Below are 18,726 nucleotides of genomic sequence, written 5' to 3'. Positions count from 1 at the left end.
ATATATATATATATATATATATATATATATATATATATATATATATATATATATATATATATATATATATAATTTGTTTATCCTTTTACATATTAATCACATAAAGTTCATTACTTGTGCCTAAGGTTTAAATATTGATAATAAAATAAAGTACAACAGTGCAGTAAAACCAATCATCTCCTTAGTTAGGGTATAAATGTTTTACATGCCTCATATTGCCTTATTCTGTCAATTAATTTCTGCAATAATGTTATTTTGGATTAACCGGTGAGCCCTGTTTACACTTGCTCCTCAAAGTTGCTATTTCTGTTTGTATTTGCAGTTGGGTTGCCAGGTCCTGGTGTCTGATAGTCCATACTCCTCAAGGCCTCTGATGATTTATTGATGTGAGGAACATCTTTCCACCTGCTACTGCTTGACATCCCTCACGGTACAAAAGCACAACACACACAAACACTGTTTCCACCATTTTAAGAAGACAACACATTGGCTAACATTCCTATCCAGCTGACATTCTTAAACATAGTTTGACACTTATTGAGATTTTTTTTTGGAGACACACAGCTTTATACATACAAATACAGAGAAAGAAGTTCTAGTTTTAAACCATCAAAAAGACCGATTTGATTCCCAGGTGTCTTCGTGTGTCCTTTTGCAGTGTCATATACCTCTGTAACATCCCTGATTTTGTGCAATTTAATGCTGCACTTTTACAATCTCTCCTACAATCAGCCACTCTACTTGCCTCTAGCACTATTTAACTTCCTGCTGTGGAGGTACTGTCACATAGGAGAGACACTTTCGTGGAGGGGGGAAAAAGAAGTTAACGCTTGATTGAAGTGTGTGAGATGCACAAAACTTGAAAACAAAGAAAATAATTTATAACTCCCCCATCTTTCGTTATCGGGAAATTCTGTGCGAATATGATTTAATGCAAACTTGAATCCAAGTTTGCCATTGGTTACTTTGGTGATGTTTCTTCTTAAGCAGCAATAAGTTATAGTAAGGTAGGATAGGAATGAAATTTAGCAGTGCTGTCTTTTCCGCAATAGGCAAATATGCACATTTTTGAACATGTTGACATATTTTACAAAAGCTAAAGAGATGTTTTTTTTTCCGAGCAGTCAATAGTTTTTAGTTCTGAAGTGGCCCAGTGTTTATTTGCAGAGCTTCTCTTTATATGTGTCATGTCTGCTTTCTTTTTCTATCATCTCCTGAGTGACTGTGAAGATGATAAAAAGATGGTATTGAAATGTAGGAAAATGTAACCAGGACTCATAAATACCTTTTATAAGTATTAGTTTGTCTTGGACTAACTTTAACCCATACCGCCCATCCTCGAACGGGTTGCAGGGGTTGCTGGAGCCTAACCCAGCTGTCTTCAGGCGAAGGCCAGACAGACTAAACCCTAGACTGGTCGCTAGTCAGCCGTAGGGCACACAGAGAGACAAACGACCATCCGCACCCTCAATCATGTCCATGTGATATAAAGGCCAGTGTAAACTTGCATGTCCTTCCTGTTCCTATGTCATAAATAGCCCGAACCATGCATGTTGCCACTTTGAAGTTACACATGGGATACAGCTGTGATAAACAGCTGGCTTCAGCGGCGCTACCCCAAGAGATGCATGAAAACACATGCGCAAACACACACACCCACACACTAACAAAGACACAAATGTATTCCCTCATATATCACACACTGCAACAACCTCTCGACTTGCTACCCCAGAGGCGCTGTTAGTGCGAACACACACAGTTGCACAGCAGAAGGGTCATCCTACCTCTGCATTGAACAAGGTGTCCATGTGATGTGTAAGTGCTTCAGGTAGAAAATCAGACTGAATATACATGTGCCCCATTCACAATATCTGAAAATGTACCTGTAGGTGGCATCGTGGTCACGTTGGAACAGTTTAGGCCCGTTCGTCTTTCAGGATAACAACAGTATACTCTGTAGTATTCAAGTAACATTTAAACACACACCACACAGTACCCTCAATTCCAGGACTACATTCAGCCTAAAAACATTTATGCTTAGGAAATAATTGGGTGGGTTAAACTTGGATCCTCAGACCTAAACAAAAACAAAGCTACCATGATAAATTCCAATTTTTTATTCTCCGAGAGCATCATCATGATTTTTCCAGAGTTTACCTACTTACTACTTTGTTTGCACTTGTAAACTTATACAAAAACAACAACAAACGATAGTCTTGCCTGTTTATAAAAGCTTGTGTGCTATATATGGGATTTCTGCCCTCATTTGTTTTAAGAAAATTGGGATCCTATACTTTAAAAAGATCTGGAAAGAACTAAGATTTATTTTCTGCACCCAAAAACTAGTGAACAAAACTATTGGACACTATATAGTAAGTAGTCTTAATCATAATCAAAGTATTGGACAAAGCTGAGTAAACAAACCATGCCCTATTACACTGTGATATGAGGTGGCTGAAAATGTTTTTACAAACATTGACTCACTCATAATTCAGCCAACAGGTGGAGCTGAAACACATAAGATGAACATAAAACAATCAACAAAGCATGCGCCCTTGTGCGATTTTAGAGCAGTTTGTTGAATGTCCCTTGCAGGGTAAATGACATGAAACATTATATATTCCTAAAGTTAATCTGCTTTGAAAACCTAGAATGAAACCATTATTTGTAACCCTTGTTTCAAAACCTTAACCTAAATCCAACAGCTGCATTTAAAAGTCGAGTCAGCTTTAAAGAAACATGGAAGGCTTTGCATCTCTGGTCTCTGACAATTTGGATGTTCATTCACAACGTCTACTGAGCCATCCACATATTCCATTCACTATTGGAACACAAAGAGTGCTTTACCCACAAGATTTGTATAGTTAAATCAACCTGATTTTCTACCATTGTGAGATGAAATTATCATAACAAGGATGGGATCAAATGAGGTAGTTACAGCTTGAGTCATAAATTGTAGAAGGAGGGAACGTGCTTCTGCAAATAGATTGTCGTTCACATTAGTATTCGTGAAATGAAAAGAAGTGGCTTGTGTTGCATTACAACAGGGCTTATTGCAGGTAAATAAATGTATCACACTTTGTGTCTCATTTTCACATTGAATAGGGCCATCAGAGTCCAAAGGAAAAAATCTAAAAGGTCAGATAATTTCTGATATGTCTTACATCATAAAGTAGTCCGTATTGTAAAAGCCATATGGATAAACTACAAAGGAGTGTTGGATCCGTTGTCAAGATCATGTAAAGCCATTTTCAGAATTTGTCTGTTGATGGTATGAACTGAAATCATGTGCAATGACTGATAAATATCTAGTTTCTGGTCAGAAAACACTTGGAGTTGCAAAAAGTATGTGATAATTATTTAATCATAATAATCGATACATAATTAAATGAATAATTAAATAAGTTCCAAATATTCAACTGAAAGTACAGCTCCATACAACCAATTATGACAGGTGACCAAACATTTTGATACTACTGTAGATAATGTGCTATGCTTAAAGTTCTCAAAATCGCTTTACTTTGTATCATCTTGCCATAGTAGTAAGTAGAATGGACCCAAAAAACATGTCATCAGATGCTCATCCATACAGAGATGCAAATTTTAGAGAATTATTAATGTTCATAACTTATATAATGGCTGCTTCAATATCAAAAGGTTTATGACATACTCTCATGTGACATTTAGCAAGCTAAATATTCACCATCCTAGATTTGGAAACTTAACCTTCTATATCAATATGAGATTAATGAAATATGCATTGCATTTTCCAGTCAGAAATCATATAATAACTAATACAAAAAAAAACCTTCTTGTGTCAAAACAGATACTTTTGTTTTAATAAAAAAAAAAAAAACGCCATTATATATTCTCCATGTCTGATGGTAATGTTTCTCCAAATGTAATTAAACTTCACCCTTTGAGGATAAAAAAAATAGAACCTTGTTAATACTTCCTGAGTGTAATGGGAAAAAACCCTAGAAAATAAAGTCAAAGAATAAAGTACACACAAGTGCACTGCTTTCCATGTATTGCTTCAAAAGTAATATTCTAGCTAATAAGACAGCTAGAGCACTGAGACATACAATAAAAGTACATGGCAAATGTAGATTAGTTTGAAGCTGAAGAAAGCTATATAGCAAGCATACACAAATGAATAATTGCTATTCATCATGCACCTTTCAAATTAGTTCTAGGTTTAGTTGATAACCAAGGACCAATTATTTTTTCATAAAAGTAAAATTATTCGAAAAGAATGACACCTAACATAAATTACAGGAATGAAAGCTAAGCCAGAGGACTGTCATTATACCCAGGAAATACCTAGAAGAATTCTAGATGGAGCCACCTGATAGTGTAGTGGTTCACTCACCTGAATTTGGTGCAGGTGGACTCGATTCCCTATGATGGCGGTATGATTGTGAGTGTGAATGGTCGTTTGTCTCTCTGTGTGCCCCACAGTTGACTGGCGACCAGTCTAGGGTGTAGTCAGTTGGGATGGACTCCGGCAACCCTTATATGGTTATAGTGTAGTTCGTCTTATATAGTAACAAATACTGTATTTTTGTTCAATTTGATGGGTGCAGTTTATAGTCAGGTATAATTCCATAGAAAACATTGTAGAATTTGTAACTCTTTCAACTTCAGTGGCAGAAGATGATTAATAATACATAGTTGGAATTGAATGCCATCAATCAGCAATCAAGCCAATTATTTGTTCCAAGAGTCCATGAACTCGACACTTAACTGACATGGCTTGTTTTAAGATGTTTACTGAATTCAAAGATGTATAAAGTCATTCAAAGGTTAACACAGCCAGGGTTTTGAGCCTACAGAAAACCTGACTGAATAAATAATCACGTGCACGTGCACACGCTCACATGCTGCTGATGCTAACATGGTGCTTTGCCACTTTTAAAACTTGCATCATACGCGAAGAGACAAAATAGGAAGAAGAGATACATTTTCTTCAGCACCTTGAAGTCTCATAACTACGAAAAAAAAAAATGGAATATAGTAACTACCATCGTTGTGATTGTCTGTGTGTGGAAGAAAAATGTGAGTTTGCCCGTGTATATGTGTGTGTTGCTTTTGCCTCCTCTAGTTTGAACTGATGAGCTCATTATTTTTGCCCCAAGAACCCCCCACAGTCTCTCAAACCACAACACACAGCAGTGCTCCCCATGTGTGTCAACATGGCCTTCACTTTGGACTTGTGCTTCTGAACTATTCATTGTAAAAGCAAAAGGTTTTTTGACAGATACATGACAGAAAAGAAAGCAAAGGGTATGAAATGTAATGTCATCAAATGTGACAAAGCGAGGTCAAAATCAAAATATTGCACCATCGCTTTGAGAGAGGCTTAATGAATAACAAATGTTAATAATAAATACATTTTCCAATGGGCCGTGGTGCACAATTTCAATGTTTTTCCCCCCTAAATTCCCCATGGGAAAAAATAGAACAGCATAAGAATCTTAATAGATGAGGAAAAAAAACAAAACAATAATCGCGTTAGATGAGTCCAGTATTTTAATAATGGAATTTAAATGATTTTCACTCTCCCATGGGCTATGAAAGTAGAACTTTGTGTGCATGCACTTTTCTCACAAACTACTTGTACTCCAAGCCCCATTTACAAGATTCAGATCAGTTGTGCTACACCAACTTTTTAAGTGCTGAAAAGTAGAGGAAAATGAAGTGAGATATCATCTCTACTAGAAAACAAACCCATTGAAATGATCACAAGGAATGGCTATCATTTGCTCTGAAAACATGCAAAACAAAAATTCTGTACAGCAATTAATAATTTTGATGAGTTCCACATAAAGTATATGTTAAGGCAAAAAAAATGGGTGTTGAGGTTAAGGGCACACCTAAATGATTAGCAGTGTATTTGAAGACAAAACAACAGTCATAGAGATGAAATCGGTTAAATGTAGAAGTGTTGACACGACAGAAAACCCACAGAAACCATTTGTGGGTTTACATTTGTAGTTGAAGCTGATGTTGCATCTGGTGACAGGCCAACTCGTCATTTTATGAACTAAACTCCCTCTCATTTGATTGCTAGCTGGATCAAATGTAAATTATTTACTATGAAATTTAAAATATTACCATTTGTTGACATTATTCCCTCTTAAATGTCCCGTTCATTTTTGTTTACTGTTTTTTGAAGTCTATTTTAACAAATGCATTTTTTTAATTCAGTGTTATCACAGTTTGTATTTCTGGGCTGCACTATAATAAGCAATTATGAAAGACAATTCATTAACTAGACAGCCAAGTTGTTGGTAGTTCGGCCTCACACTTCTGGAGTTGAGGGTTGGTCCTCTCTGTGTGGAGTTTGCATGTTCTCTGGTGGCTTGCGTTGGTTTTCTCCTGGTATTCCAGTTTGTTCTGTCTCTGGGATATGCTCTAGCACCACCTGAAACCCTTGTGAGGATATGCAGTTCGGAAAATGAATGAATACATTAACGACAGCTTGATTTAGTCTAACACAACCAATAGTTTTACTAAATCTTCTATATAATCGAACTTGACTGCTTGTTTATTGTCATATCAATTAGATGTAAAAGAAAACCAAATAGTCAAAATAATATTTGGCTGAGGAAACGTAGATGTAAAGTGAAAATGAAATGTGTAATGGGGGCTTGATTGGAGGGCATGAGATGACAATGACACTGTGAGGAAGAAAATGTATATGACATTCAGTGAAATTCAATTCAATGAATACACGCATGTGTTCCCTTATAAACCATTTAACTACATGACATACACTCTTAACATATTCCATACCATATGCTTGTCCTGTTTGCTTATGCTCTCATATGCTAGCAGTGCTTTGGCTATAATTTAACAATAATTTGTTCCTGCTGTTTCATGTCTTCATCCCATTGCTACCCATATGGTCATGCGCCGTGGCATTCAGTTTCCATACAGTATTGTGTCCATTTTCACCATCTCTATCAGATAACATTCCAGACAATCACACATGATATTGGACTACTGCTTTCTTTCTTACATGGCGCTGTGCTTTTCTGATTACTATCAGATGGAATATGGAGAACTGTTGTTTACTTGCAAATTATGCACGTATAACTCAACATTATGCTTTTATTGGCAACTGAAAGCATTTCTAATACAAGGACAACTGCAGGGGGTTAGGAATAAGAAGGCAACATTTTGTGTGCAGCCTTTAATAATGTGATTTTGAGTTCCACGAGAACAGAGGACCACCTCCTGTGCTGTGTCTAGGCTATGGCTTTGAAGAGAAAGAGAAAAATAAATACAATATCTGTTCGATTTGGTTATTTTCTTTTGTGAAGTGTGCATTCATAGAAACCAAATGTAACATGTATATTCAAATTTGCGTATGAACTGTCAAGTGTGAAGGCACAAAGGGATCAGGACAAAAATGCAGCAAAAGTGACAGAATGATTCAAAACAAATAAAAACAAGCCCTATTATCATTTAATTTATGCACTCATGATTCTCTGCTATTATTAGCCAGGGATATAAACTACGCTGATACTGAAAATAAAACAATCCCAACATCATAGAACAAATATTGCTTTTTTTCCCAGTTAGTTTTCTTGACACACTCACGTGAGTGATTCGCATATAAAGTTTTTGCAGCAAAAGTATAGCATTGCGGAGAAGGAACTGTCCAGATAGACGTAAGAATACAAAGGTAGTGATGAAATTTTGCCTTCAAGCCTAGCTGTAGGCATGAACAACATGAAAAGCTTCAATTTTAAAAGATCAGTAGAGGCTACACTCATGCAACCCTTGCAATGTATACAGTAGTAAAAAATACTGTCATTGTCTTTCTGCACTTGAACACAGTAGCATAGGTGGTGTGATAGAAATGTTTTATTGTGTTTCATTGAGCCTCAAATATCACAATGTTACATCATTCTGCAGGAAAGACTTGGTACTTATTTTTTAGCAATATGTGAACAACAAGTTGTAAATGTGGAAATGTGTATAGAATGTATTTTTAAAATTATGGGAATAAATAAAAACCTTAAAAATAGTTAGTACATTACTACATAGTACAGATTGCTTCCTTATCACATTTACTTCTTTGTATATGAAACAGAAGAGTAAACTGTGTACTCCATAATACCATTCTTTCTCTTCCCTTCTATTTATGTCCTTTCACAGTTGCTAAAAATGTCCAAAGATAATTTGGACAATGTGTTTTTTGGCTGATTAAATATTTTTGGACAACATACAGCCAGTTAAGCTGATCTCATTTGGCACATGGCTAGTCTAATATTGGTAATCACTATATTGTTTGAGTCATACTGTGTCAACAAATTTCGTAAATGTTGCATCAAAATACATATTTCTTCAAGCTATTATTACAAACTGGAAAATGTTTTATTTTTGAGTCTTTGAATTCACTTGCTTGTGTTTATTTTGAGACACAAGCATGCATAAGATGTCCATGCACTTGCTGCTGTCAGACCTGCTTTTGTGAACAATTAGTCTTTCATCAGCTGGATGTGACTGTGTGCAGGAGATTGTGACAGATTCACATACACAATGAATTAGGCCCAACCTAGATGCTATTTTTGGTTATTTTCATGCTGAATATGTTTGGATTCATTCTATTTTTAAAATGTTTTTAATATCCATTTTCTAAATACTCTGTAGTACAAACTCTATACAGTTCATTTTTGTACCAATTTGGAGCCTTTGATATATTCTATTGGTTTTATATTGAATTCTATGATTTTAATGCCTCAATATCAAGTGCTTTGGTGTCAGTGTTTGGGCTCTCTTTCCAAGCCTGATTTCATTTATTGCTAGTAATGTAAGATACTCATATTATATGAATGGTTATGTGTATCAGCATTATAATTGATAATATAAAATAGACATGATATAATACTGACTGAAAATGTATGTATGAAATGTTTTTCTCACTCCACCAGCAACAGCAGTTCCTTACTTGTTTATTTATTTATTTTTAACAGGCTATCTGTCTACCTCTGTGTGAAGAGACAGCCAGAGAAAGGGAGAAGTTGTTGTGCTTGCATTCTGACACCCGTCAGCTCATAAATTCCTGTCAACAACTTGTATGTCTCCTCCCTCCCTGCTCTTCTGCCTGAGTCCCTCAATTCCTTCAGGAGTGGAGGAACCCAATGACCCTACTTACTCACGCCAGCAAGGTGTGTGTGTGTGTGTGTGACACTGAAACCGAAAAACATGAGGTAGGCATCTATCTTCATCTCGAGTTTCACCTCCCTATGTCTATTTCCCCTTCCTGTTTCTCGCTCCCTCGGGCAGTGTTTGCCTGGCGATACACGTCACTTACATGGACTTCCCGTCGTTGGGAATAAACACCTTTGTAATATTCCTAAAACAGAAAGATCTGTTCAAACAAGCAAAATAAGGACACACAGTCATACTTTACAGATATTTTGTTTTTTAGAAATGTGCATTGATAGACACAGATATTGAACATACCCATGCCAGCCAAGACCCAAAACAATTCAGTCATAGTACTAGAAGGAAAACTGCATTCAGTTGAGATGATAGAGAACAAACTTAGGTCAAGCAACTTTTGTTCCCCCTCTGTTCTGCATTGTCCGAAGAAATATATAAAGTTTGACCCGATTCCCATTTTAACTTCCAAAACTCAAGCAAGAATTTCTCAATATTTCTGTGCTCTATTTACGCAAACAAGAGATAACTTTTAACATGAAATCACATTGGTTTTCACATTTTCAAAAAAGGTTTTGGCATTTCTGCAAACCTTTTGAAGTGAGATACATGACAGGTACTAGTACTGAGCTCAAATACCTGAAAATTGATTATTTTGGATTGTTAGCTAGCTGGCCTTAAAAGGACGATGAATACAATGAATGCAAAATCTAACTACATTAAATGTGTTTTTTATCTCCTTCAAATTCATCATCATAAGAAAATTATTTAGCTCGGACAAAGAATCACTTACCTAAATGAGTTGAGATAGCTCCATAGCACCACTTAAAGCAAGATGTCAAAGAGGCAGGTTGGGGTGACAAGGTTAAGGAAAATCCTCTTGGGCTCACCTGAGTGTACAGAGTGCATTAAAATGGGGAAAAAAACACAAAAGCCTGAGTGGCTGCTTAAGATTTACATGCTGTTAATTATTCATGCAATCAGAAAAAGGACAAAGACATATGACGGTAGACACGAGATACGAGAAAAAAAGTCACAAATACAAAGAAAGAGTTAGAAACATGAATAAATACTGATTGGCTCAAATATCTGTAGAAAGCTACAAATTCTTTTGTTGTTACAGTATGACCTTTTCCACATTAATCCCTTTATTGTCAGCTAATAAATTCACAATAATTAAGCAGTTTCAGTAGGTTATTTTAGAGTGTACAATGAGTGTCGACTGAAGAAAACACTCAAATTTAATGACTTAATCCGGGCTGTAAACATTGTGTGAAAATGTAAATACTTGCCATATATTTTTGGGTCAACTGATGACTTTATTATGCCTGTTTAGCCAGTGTTTAGCATTTTATTATCGTTTATGGTTAAAAATCATGACACTGTCTTCATAATTGTGTAGTAATTGCATTAAAAGTTTGATTGACTTGCATGTGCAGAACTTTGAGGCAAAGATATAATTAAGATCTTCAAACATATCTTATGGTTCTTTGCACCATGGGCAGTTTAAAGATTGAGTAGCAGACACTCCAAAACACATGGCTTACATATGGTAAGGCAGCAAATAGGGAACCTACATTTGTGTCCCTGTCTTGGATTGCAAAACTTAAAACTGCATCAAAGAAACCCCAGCAATAAATTTGTGAGGGCGTTCACAGTAACACTGGCAGCACAACAAAAATCCCAAGAGTTCATGTTGTCCCACTGTGGAGAGTATTTGTGAAAAAGTAGGATGATGAAAGATAAGAAAGAAAACAAGAGTAAAGGAAATGAGAAAACAACCACCAGATGGGAAAAAAGAAGTTCTTGTGACAATCCAATGAGGAAAGGGCAAGGCTTTCAGCTTTTGACTCTCAGAAAAACACTGTCCATCTAATTTTATCTTCACCATGTGGTTTTAGTGGGAATTCCCAAATTGCATTGTGTGACGTTTTTGATCATTGTTTTGTGTTCTTGAGCAGTAAAAACTTAGCTTGTATTTTCAATTTGTTGTTTGAGGCAGGTATGTTTGTTTATTGGAAAAATAGTATAATGTGTGTCACTGGGAAACTGATCTTTTCCAACTCCAAATGTTCAGGCGTACTATAGTAGAATATGGATTGTGGCGGCGATGGTTTAAAAGCTAAATTGTTTCAGAGCTGAAATTTGCTGGGAACAAGGGTGATACCCTATTGTTAAGGTTTACAGTCAGTGCTATAAACAGTACAGAAATGAAAGAATGGCATATTCCAGAAATATCATGAATACTATGTTACCATAATATCATATCATCTACTGAACATAGATTCTTCTTTCTATTTTGAACCATCAAGAGAGGTTTCAAAATCCCACTTAACTTGTGATGTCAATGTGTTGAGTGTGATGTTTGTGATGATTGCTGACATTAATTGTGAAATTACAATGGCCAATCTTCCAGTATTCTTGGTCATATTATAATAAGATTTGGTAAGGAGATTCTGGGGATGTATCTTCAGAGCCACATTTATATATTTTTTTCCTGGAGATGATTAATTATATTAATCAATTGAGTTTTTTTCCCACTTTAAATGTGTTGGCATGACCTTGATGTATTTCCATCACTCAGAAGACGAAAAAATAGTAGTATTTAGTTATTTGACAAGTAGCAAGTCAGGCCAATGAATGGGAAAACTGACCCCAAAACCTTCAAAGAAAGCAGAGTGATGGAAGGAAAAAGCAACATTAGAACTGAGTGACAGATCCCGCTGAGCCATTAGTGCAAATTAATTGGATAGCTGTCACTTCATTTGACTATAATTGTATAGGGAACGATTTAAATGCATGCTAATTGACGCATGGCAGCACTCTTGTGGTATTACAGACAGAACAATTCTCTATTGCTTCTGTTCATTTACAATCAACTAAATGGTGAATAATAACATTTTTTTAAGTTAGAGACACAAAGCACTGGCATAGGGTACAGGCAAAGGGGAAGGAAAGCAAAAGGAAAACAAATTGGGATGGATTTCTGAACTATACTTTATTACAACTGAGCATAATTTCATGCTATGGTAAAAATAATAAGATGTTGTAAAACCCACTGTGGTATTCTCACAAGGATCATGGCAACACTAGAAGTGGACTACACTTAAACTCTTTACGATGCCAATTTGAACAATTTGCAATTACATATTATATTAAAAATTGAGTTTAGACCCAATTTGTATTACCTATGGGGCATTTACCATACTTAAAATGCTTGCAGATAAATGTAAGAAATTAAAATTGGAACAAGTCATAAAACACAATGGATGTCAAAGTATCACTAAAACAAAAGACAAAGATGAAACTAAATCAGCATCTGGAAAGCATTACAATATCTTACAGTTAGGCATATGGTTTCTTCAGCATACAGGAAATGGCTTATTTCTCCAGAGCAGATCTGCTTGAACCAAGGAAGCGGGTAACCACATGAAACTAACGTGATCCCATATGTTTACTTGCACACATTTGCTCAGGTGAGCCATGAACACAGGGCAGCCTTGTTTAGCTCGGTCCACTGAGCAGTAAGAAGTGTTTAGATATGTCATGAATTCATGTCATTCATATATTTCAGACTCCCATGCTCAAGATTTAATTCACACATGAAAAGCAAATACTGTTACATATTTTAGAGCTGTTTTAACTGGTGTGGCATCCTGGATAGCATTAGCAAATAATCTCAATTAAACCCACATGATATACTACATTTTAAGGTACTAGTAATGTACTTAAAACGTTTCTCTCTTGCACTTAATGGGAAAATTGTAAATGTTCATTCCTTTCTCCCCAAAACTTTTTGTATCATTCACTAAAGACTTCAATTAATGCAACAACTTTACCACCTAAAAAAAATGAAGAATGAATTTAAATAACTTTGAGTTCAGCCAGAAGCTCAAACTAATTTCACAAAAATGCAGTTGTACAACATTCTCATTACAATGAGAATTCATAATCAGTCAACCATCTTGGCAATGGAAATCTGAGAGCCCCTGGAAACAAGAAAGACAAGGTCAGAGTGGATTACAGAGAAATACAGAACAACACGCCACTCACACCAGATAAACCCAGTCATCTGATTTAAATAGGAGTTAACCATCAGCTATACTTGTCAACCTACATAAGTAATGGACATCTGTCAGGATGGACCAATTTACCTTGCAATTCTTGCTTGCCACGTAAATGTTTTATTCTGCGTGAATGTGTGTCTGCTAATTCAATACGAATGTTGTCAGTTTATCTGTATAGAATTTGCCATTTAAATAAGGGTGCCCCATTTTTTCCAATTTGAAGAGAATCCAAATGTCATACAACCGATGGGAGAGGCAGACGGTTAAGCAGGAAGTGCAAAGGAGGAACTTGTGGTTAGGAAGCATACAGTTAGATAAAGTTGTTTACACGGTGAAAAAGAAGGTAGAACATTTAGCTGGGCAAGTTGCAACAGGGTTAGAATCGAACCTGGTGCACAAAATGTCATTTAAGACTCGGCAGATTGCTTGCCGTGCAGTGTTAGATTTCAGTGGGTTCATATCGAGATAAATGCAGATATTTCATAGAAAAAAAACATTCTAGTTCGCTTTATTTCAACATGGTGACGTCAGAAAAGTTTGTCTATTTGTGTAGTGTGTGGCAATAGTGTGATGTTTTAGTAACACTAACCAATAGAATGAGAATTTGTAACAATCAGTACCTAATGCAATTGGTTAGCCGCTATGTTATTCCTCCATGTACCTTCATCATAATCGAAGCAATGACTCAAATTAAAACACCCATTAATCCATAAATGTAATCCGTCTATTGCATGGAGCAGCCTATTCAGCGTCAGTGTGGATTAGAGATCACTGAGACCCCGTGTTGGTGGTCACTGGTGTATAACACCTCATAAAGATAATGCTGTGTGTGTGTGTGTTCATGGGTGTGTGTTTGTACGAGTGTGCCAGTTTCCTGCTGTGTTGGTGGTCAGTATTGTACAACACAAAAAAGTGCAGGAGTTTGTGTGTATGCTTTGTGGGAGGGTGGGGTTGTCCATGTGGATAATGTGCTTCTTTTATTCCTTTGTGGTTACCTGGTGAAGGGGAAAATCCTTGTGAGGTGGTCTTCTGACATTGTGGACTGCAGGGAAGCCTGCCTGTAAGAAAGGAAACAGTGAATTAAAAAATGAGGCCCCTGTATGAATCACTATTGAGAGTTAAGGGTTTACAAGTGGACAGTCGGGTGAACCTTGTTTCTTTAAAGGTGACACCTTATAAGGCCTTTTCAAAGATATGCTTAAGTCTGGTAATAGTCCAGTTTTTTCTCGGGTCGCACTCGCCTCTGACTGCAGTTACCTTGAATCGGACATTACCTGGAAATGTACCATGTTGTTCTGTAGCAGAACGTTCATAGGTGGCATTGTGCCTGAATGTATTCTTCATATCATTATTATACTCGAAGCAGATTTTACGCTTATACATTCTTCAGTTCCACTCATAAATCAGTACTGATCGTGTTCTATAGAAAATACAGGGTCCTTTTGGGTCAAAAGATTTAAACACACCACTAAATCATAAAATCCAGTTGTCTCATTCTAATTGCCAGATGTGAATAAAATCGAGCTATTCAAGTACAGTTTATGTTGTTATTAGGTTTTTCTGAAGAGTTTGGGTATAAAGAAGCATGAGTTAAAGTTAGCACATTACATTTTGTTCTGCTAGATTTTCTATGGTCAGCTGCAAGTTGTCTTCTTTAGGAAAATCAGTAACTCATCTATAAAGCGGTAGACCACATCGTCACAGAGCCGGGTCCCTGAATTCGGAACACATGGTGTATAAAAGTCGCCAACACTTTGCTGACTCAAGACAAATAGTGTTCCAAACCTCGTCTGGCATTAACATCACCATGAAAGCTGTGCGCCAGGTCCTTCATGACTAAGGCTGAGCAGCTGCAAGCACATATTACATCAGTCGGGCTGGGCTGTTCCTTAGTGCCCGGAGCAAAATAAAGAAAGGTACAATTAAAGAATGACTGTGTTGAGCCAAAATCTGAGTGTACTTTAATTTTCAGACGATAAACCGACAGGTCCCCCTCTGCCCTCTACCCACTTTTAACCATTTCATTTATAGTCACAGTTTACAGGTTAATGGCATGATTAAATATTCCATAATACTGTAGTTTAAAGTCCAGTACAAGAGCTGAAAATTACAGCCATTTAAATGTTTTAGTCAATGATTTGGTTGCAACTGAATCGTTACTTCTGATCTCCACTTCCTGTTACATCTTGCCAAGCACGTTGCAAGAAAGCTTCCTAATTACATTTTTCCCGGGTTAACAGTCATACAAATAATAGAATAATAATCTGTGCATTACAGACCACCACTTAGGTAGAGCTGCTAACAAAACACGTTTTTGGGATGTGGGAGGAAACCAGAGTACCCGTAGAAAACCCACACAGTGAATTATGATTCAGTGATTTATTTATTTAGTACTAGTTCTGTCATTGACACTGATATACACAAAATCATTTTTTTATCCATTGGCCTACCCAAATGCACACACGCATGCACATTGCCAATTGGTTTTCTACATCTTCCCCCCCATTTTCACTAATGAGCCCACCTAAATCCATGCCAAGGTAAGAAAAAATAGGTACACCTTTCAATATATGCTCTGTTTGTTTAAGGATTCATCATGTGAGCGGTTTTCAATAAATAATTGATGTAAAGCTGACTTTTGTCTGTAGACGAGACTTCAGGATATGAATAATACATTGTTATTCTTGGATAGGGCAATTCAGGGACAGTATATCTCAATATGTATGTATGTGTGTGTAGCAAAATGTACACAATTCCTAAGATGATGGTTCTGTTTTCCAAGTTCTGTTTTGCATTTTTTGACCCACGTTTCTTGTGACAGAATTTTGATATAAAGGATAGTTTGGGGGAAAAAATGACTTTAACAATCCAGTAATATCAAAAGTGATGAAAGAAACATATTTTTTTTTGTTTTTGTTATTTTGTCTACCAATTTGCACCTAATTAAATTACTGTTTTTTTTCAGGTTATCCTGTATTTGTGCAGGTGCCAAATACAACTTTTATGAATTTGATCAATGCACAGGAAGACAAATTCTGAGCTCTCCAGACGGATGAAAGGATGTTGAATGCCTACGGCTACCACTGGGCCATTCCGGATTTCAGAATGATATCCTCCTTCTGTATCTGCTACAAGAAGAGAAAATACTACGGTAATGCACAGATCACTTTGTATTTTTCTACCTAGAGGTTTCTCTATGCAAGGTGATAGTTTATAGTTACATGTAATGGCATGAGAAATTGATTGGCAACAAATTGCTGTCATTGGCAGTTTTTCCATTTGCTTCTACTCTTTCCCTACCTCCCTTCCTGTCTTTTTCCTACATTGCCCTCATTACAAAAACAAAGGAAGCTACAGTCCCACAAAGAGTGAAAAGGTTCCATCCACCTCTGATGCTAAAATGTTTTCATCTGCTTCTTGACTGCTGTTTGAAGTGAACATGAGAGGGCATAGGGTGTGGGGGACTGATTGAAAATCAGAAAGAAAGAATATTTACAGAGTGGAGAAACATTTCCATTGAACTGCAACAGCATTCAATCATGAGTAATCGCGTTGTCATTACAATCTGCTGAAAATATTTTATCAAAAGAAACAATAATGTGAGTATATGCAAATTAACATTAAAAAAAAGAAGAGCAGTTATATCCACCACTGTCACATGTGGAAAAAAGGGATATTTAAAGTTGCAGTCTATGACTGTGATGAATTTGAATCATCATGTTTTAGTATCTGCCGTGACAGTACTGAAGTACAGAGAGTGTGTGTGGCAAGGAGGTGCTCGGGTGGATTTGAGGTTCTGATTGGGGAGGAAAACGGATGGGGTGGTAGTGGTGGGGGGATTAAGGACAAGGGGTATGGAAGGATTTCGGGAGGCAGGGAAGAGGGGCTAGTCAACATGGAGGGGAAGAATAAAGGATTTGGGAGTAGAAGGGAGGAAAGGAGGGAAGGGTGCTTTTGAGGGTGTATTCGTCAGTACTGTGAAAGGGAGCCATCAAGAGCTTTGATGAAAAGTGCAGGCCTTCTAAAGCTTACTAGTGACAGCATATGATTTGGTCAAAGTATGAAGCTTTTCAAAGGTAGACATTCTCACTCCCATTCATTTCTCTCTTTGCCTGAATAGAATTTTTTTGAGCTGAGCTCTGGCAAAATTCTAAATGACTTTGACAGATTGGCTGAGTGCTGAATAGTCCTTGTGATTTACAGAGACTGATTCGTCTTGAATTATAGAGACAGTCAAATAAAGGGATTCCTAGGTAAGGTTAAACCCTATCAAACAAAATGACATCTAACCTTAACTAAAGATGCAATTTACAATTGTAAAATTTTACTCCTCATATCATTTGAAGACTATTGATCGTGTCTTATTACTGACAATGAGCCGTATATATTTTTGGAACACTCTGACAAGATTATACCATATAATTACTGGGTCAAAACCCGGGATAATTGGACTTTAAGACAAAAATTAAGAATATTCACACAGAGAAACCCGGACATACCACTTTTCTTCATACATTAAATAAGTGGCCCAAAAAAGCTAAACCACTCTTATGTAAAACAGAAGGAAATATTCATTAGCAATCCAATGTTTCACTCTCAACCCACAAGTATGGTACCTGAATGGTCCATATGGTTATTGGTTTCTATCAAAAACTAATCTATAGCATATGGAGCCACCCCAAAAGATCGTTTTTATTGTCAGGAATTTAAAAACACGTTGCGAAAGTGACCAATGTTACATTCAAACTGAGTGGAAAAGTGTCCAGGAGTAAAGGACAGAAAGGAGGCTGGCGCCACCCACATAATTCATTCCTGAACCCCTACAAAACAAAGAGATTGACCCTAGCTCTTGTTCTCATCTGGACCTAAGGCCAGATGGAACCTGAACACTTACAACTTCATCATGCAATTTTACTTAAGTATTCACATTTAGCAAGTCTTTAGTTCACAGACATGAAGTGTGCACTCAAACAGTACCATGTGCTTATCGGTCGCTAAGTGCACATGTGTGCAAGAAAGGGGCTGTGCTCAGGGACGTTGTGGCCCCAAAACCACAACCCCCACCACCGTAAAGAAATGAGAACTTAATAAGCTGTGGGCTTCTGTTGTGGTTTCTTGAAGTCGCTAGTGCTCTTTTTTAGCTTCTGCTTCTCCTTTATCTCACTTTCTTGGTCCAATGATCTGTTGCACCCCCACTGAATGTCTGAATTGGCTTCCCCCTTTATCCATCAACATTTGTCTCATCTATACCCTTACCCATTTAATTACTAATCCTAGACAGCTCTTTAATTATACTTTGTCTACGAGTAGTAAATTAGGCCCAGACATTTTAAAAGTACAAGAATTTTGAAAACAAGAAAGTAGACGTTTATATTTAAACTTAAACACTTTTAGCCAATTAATTGTTGAAATAATTATTAGCAATCCTCAGATTTAGACCCTGATTTACAAGTATATCTGCTAGAAGTGTACAGATGTGTGT

At 36.6% G+C, this 18,726-nt stretch overlaps 1 long non-coding RNA gene across 1 annotated transcript in view; it reads left to right on the top strand.

Annotated features, from left to right (window-relative positions):
- Positions 1-18,726, top strand: part of LOC144199350 (uncharacterized) — a 56,537-nt gene that overhangs the window by 27,885 nt on the left and 9,926 nt on the right. Inside the window, exons 3-5 of the long non-coding RNA XR_013326888.1 lie at positions 323-430; positions 8,988-9,224; positions 16,210-16,395. This is a non-coding gene — a long non-coding RNA (uncharacterized LOC144199350). The remainder of the gene's footprint in view (positions 1-322; positions 431-8,987; positions 9,225-16,209; positions 16,396-18,726) is intronic.

The sequence above is a fragment of the Stigmatopora nigra genome, chromosome 7 (assembly GCF_051989575.1).
Source record: "Stigmatopora nigra isolate UIUO_SnigA chromosome 7, RoL_Snig_1.1, whole genome shotgun sequence".
In the NCBI taxonomy this organism is placed as follows: Eukaryota; Metazoa; Chordata; class Actinopteri; order Syngnathiformes; family Syngnathidae; genus Stigmatopora; species Stigmatopora nigra.
Note: the sequence above shows the minus strand (reverse complement) of the source record. Positions and strands in the feature narration are given on the sequence as shown.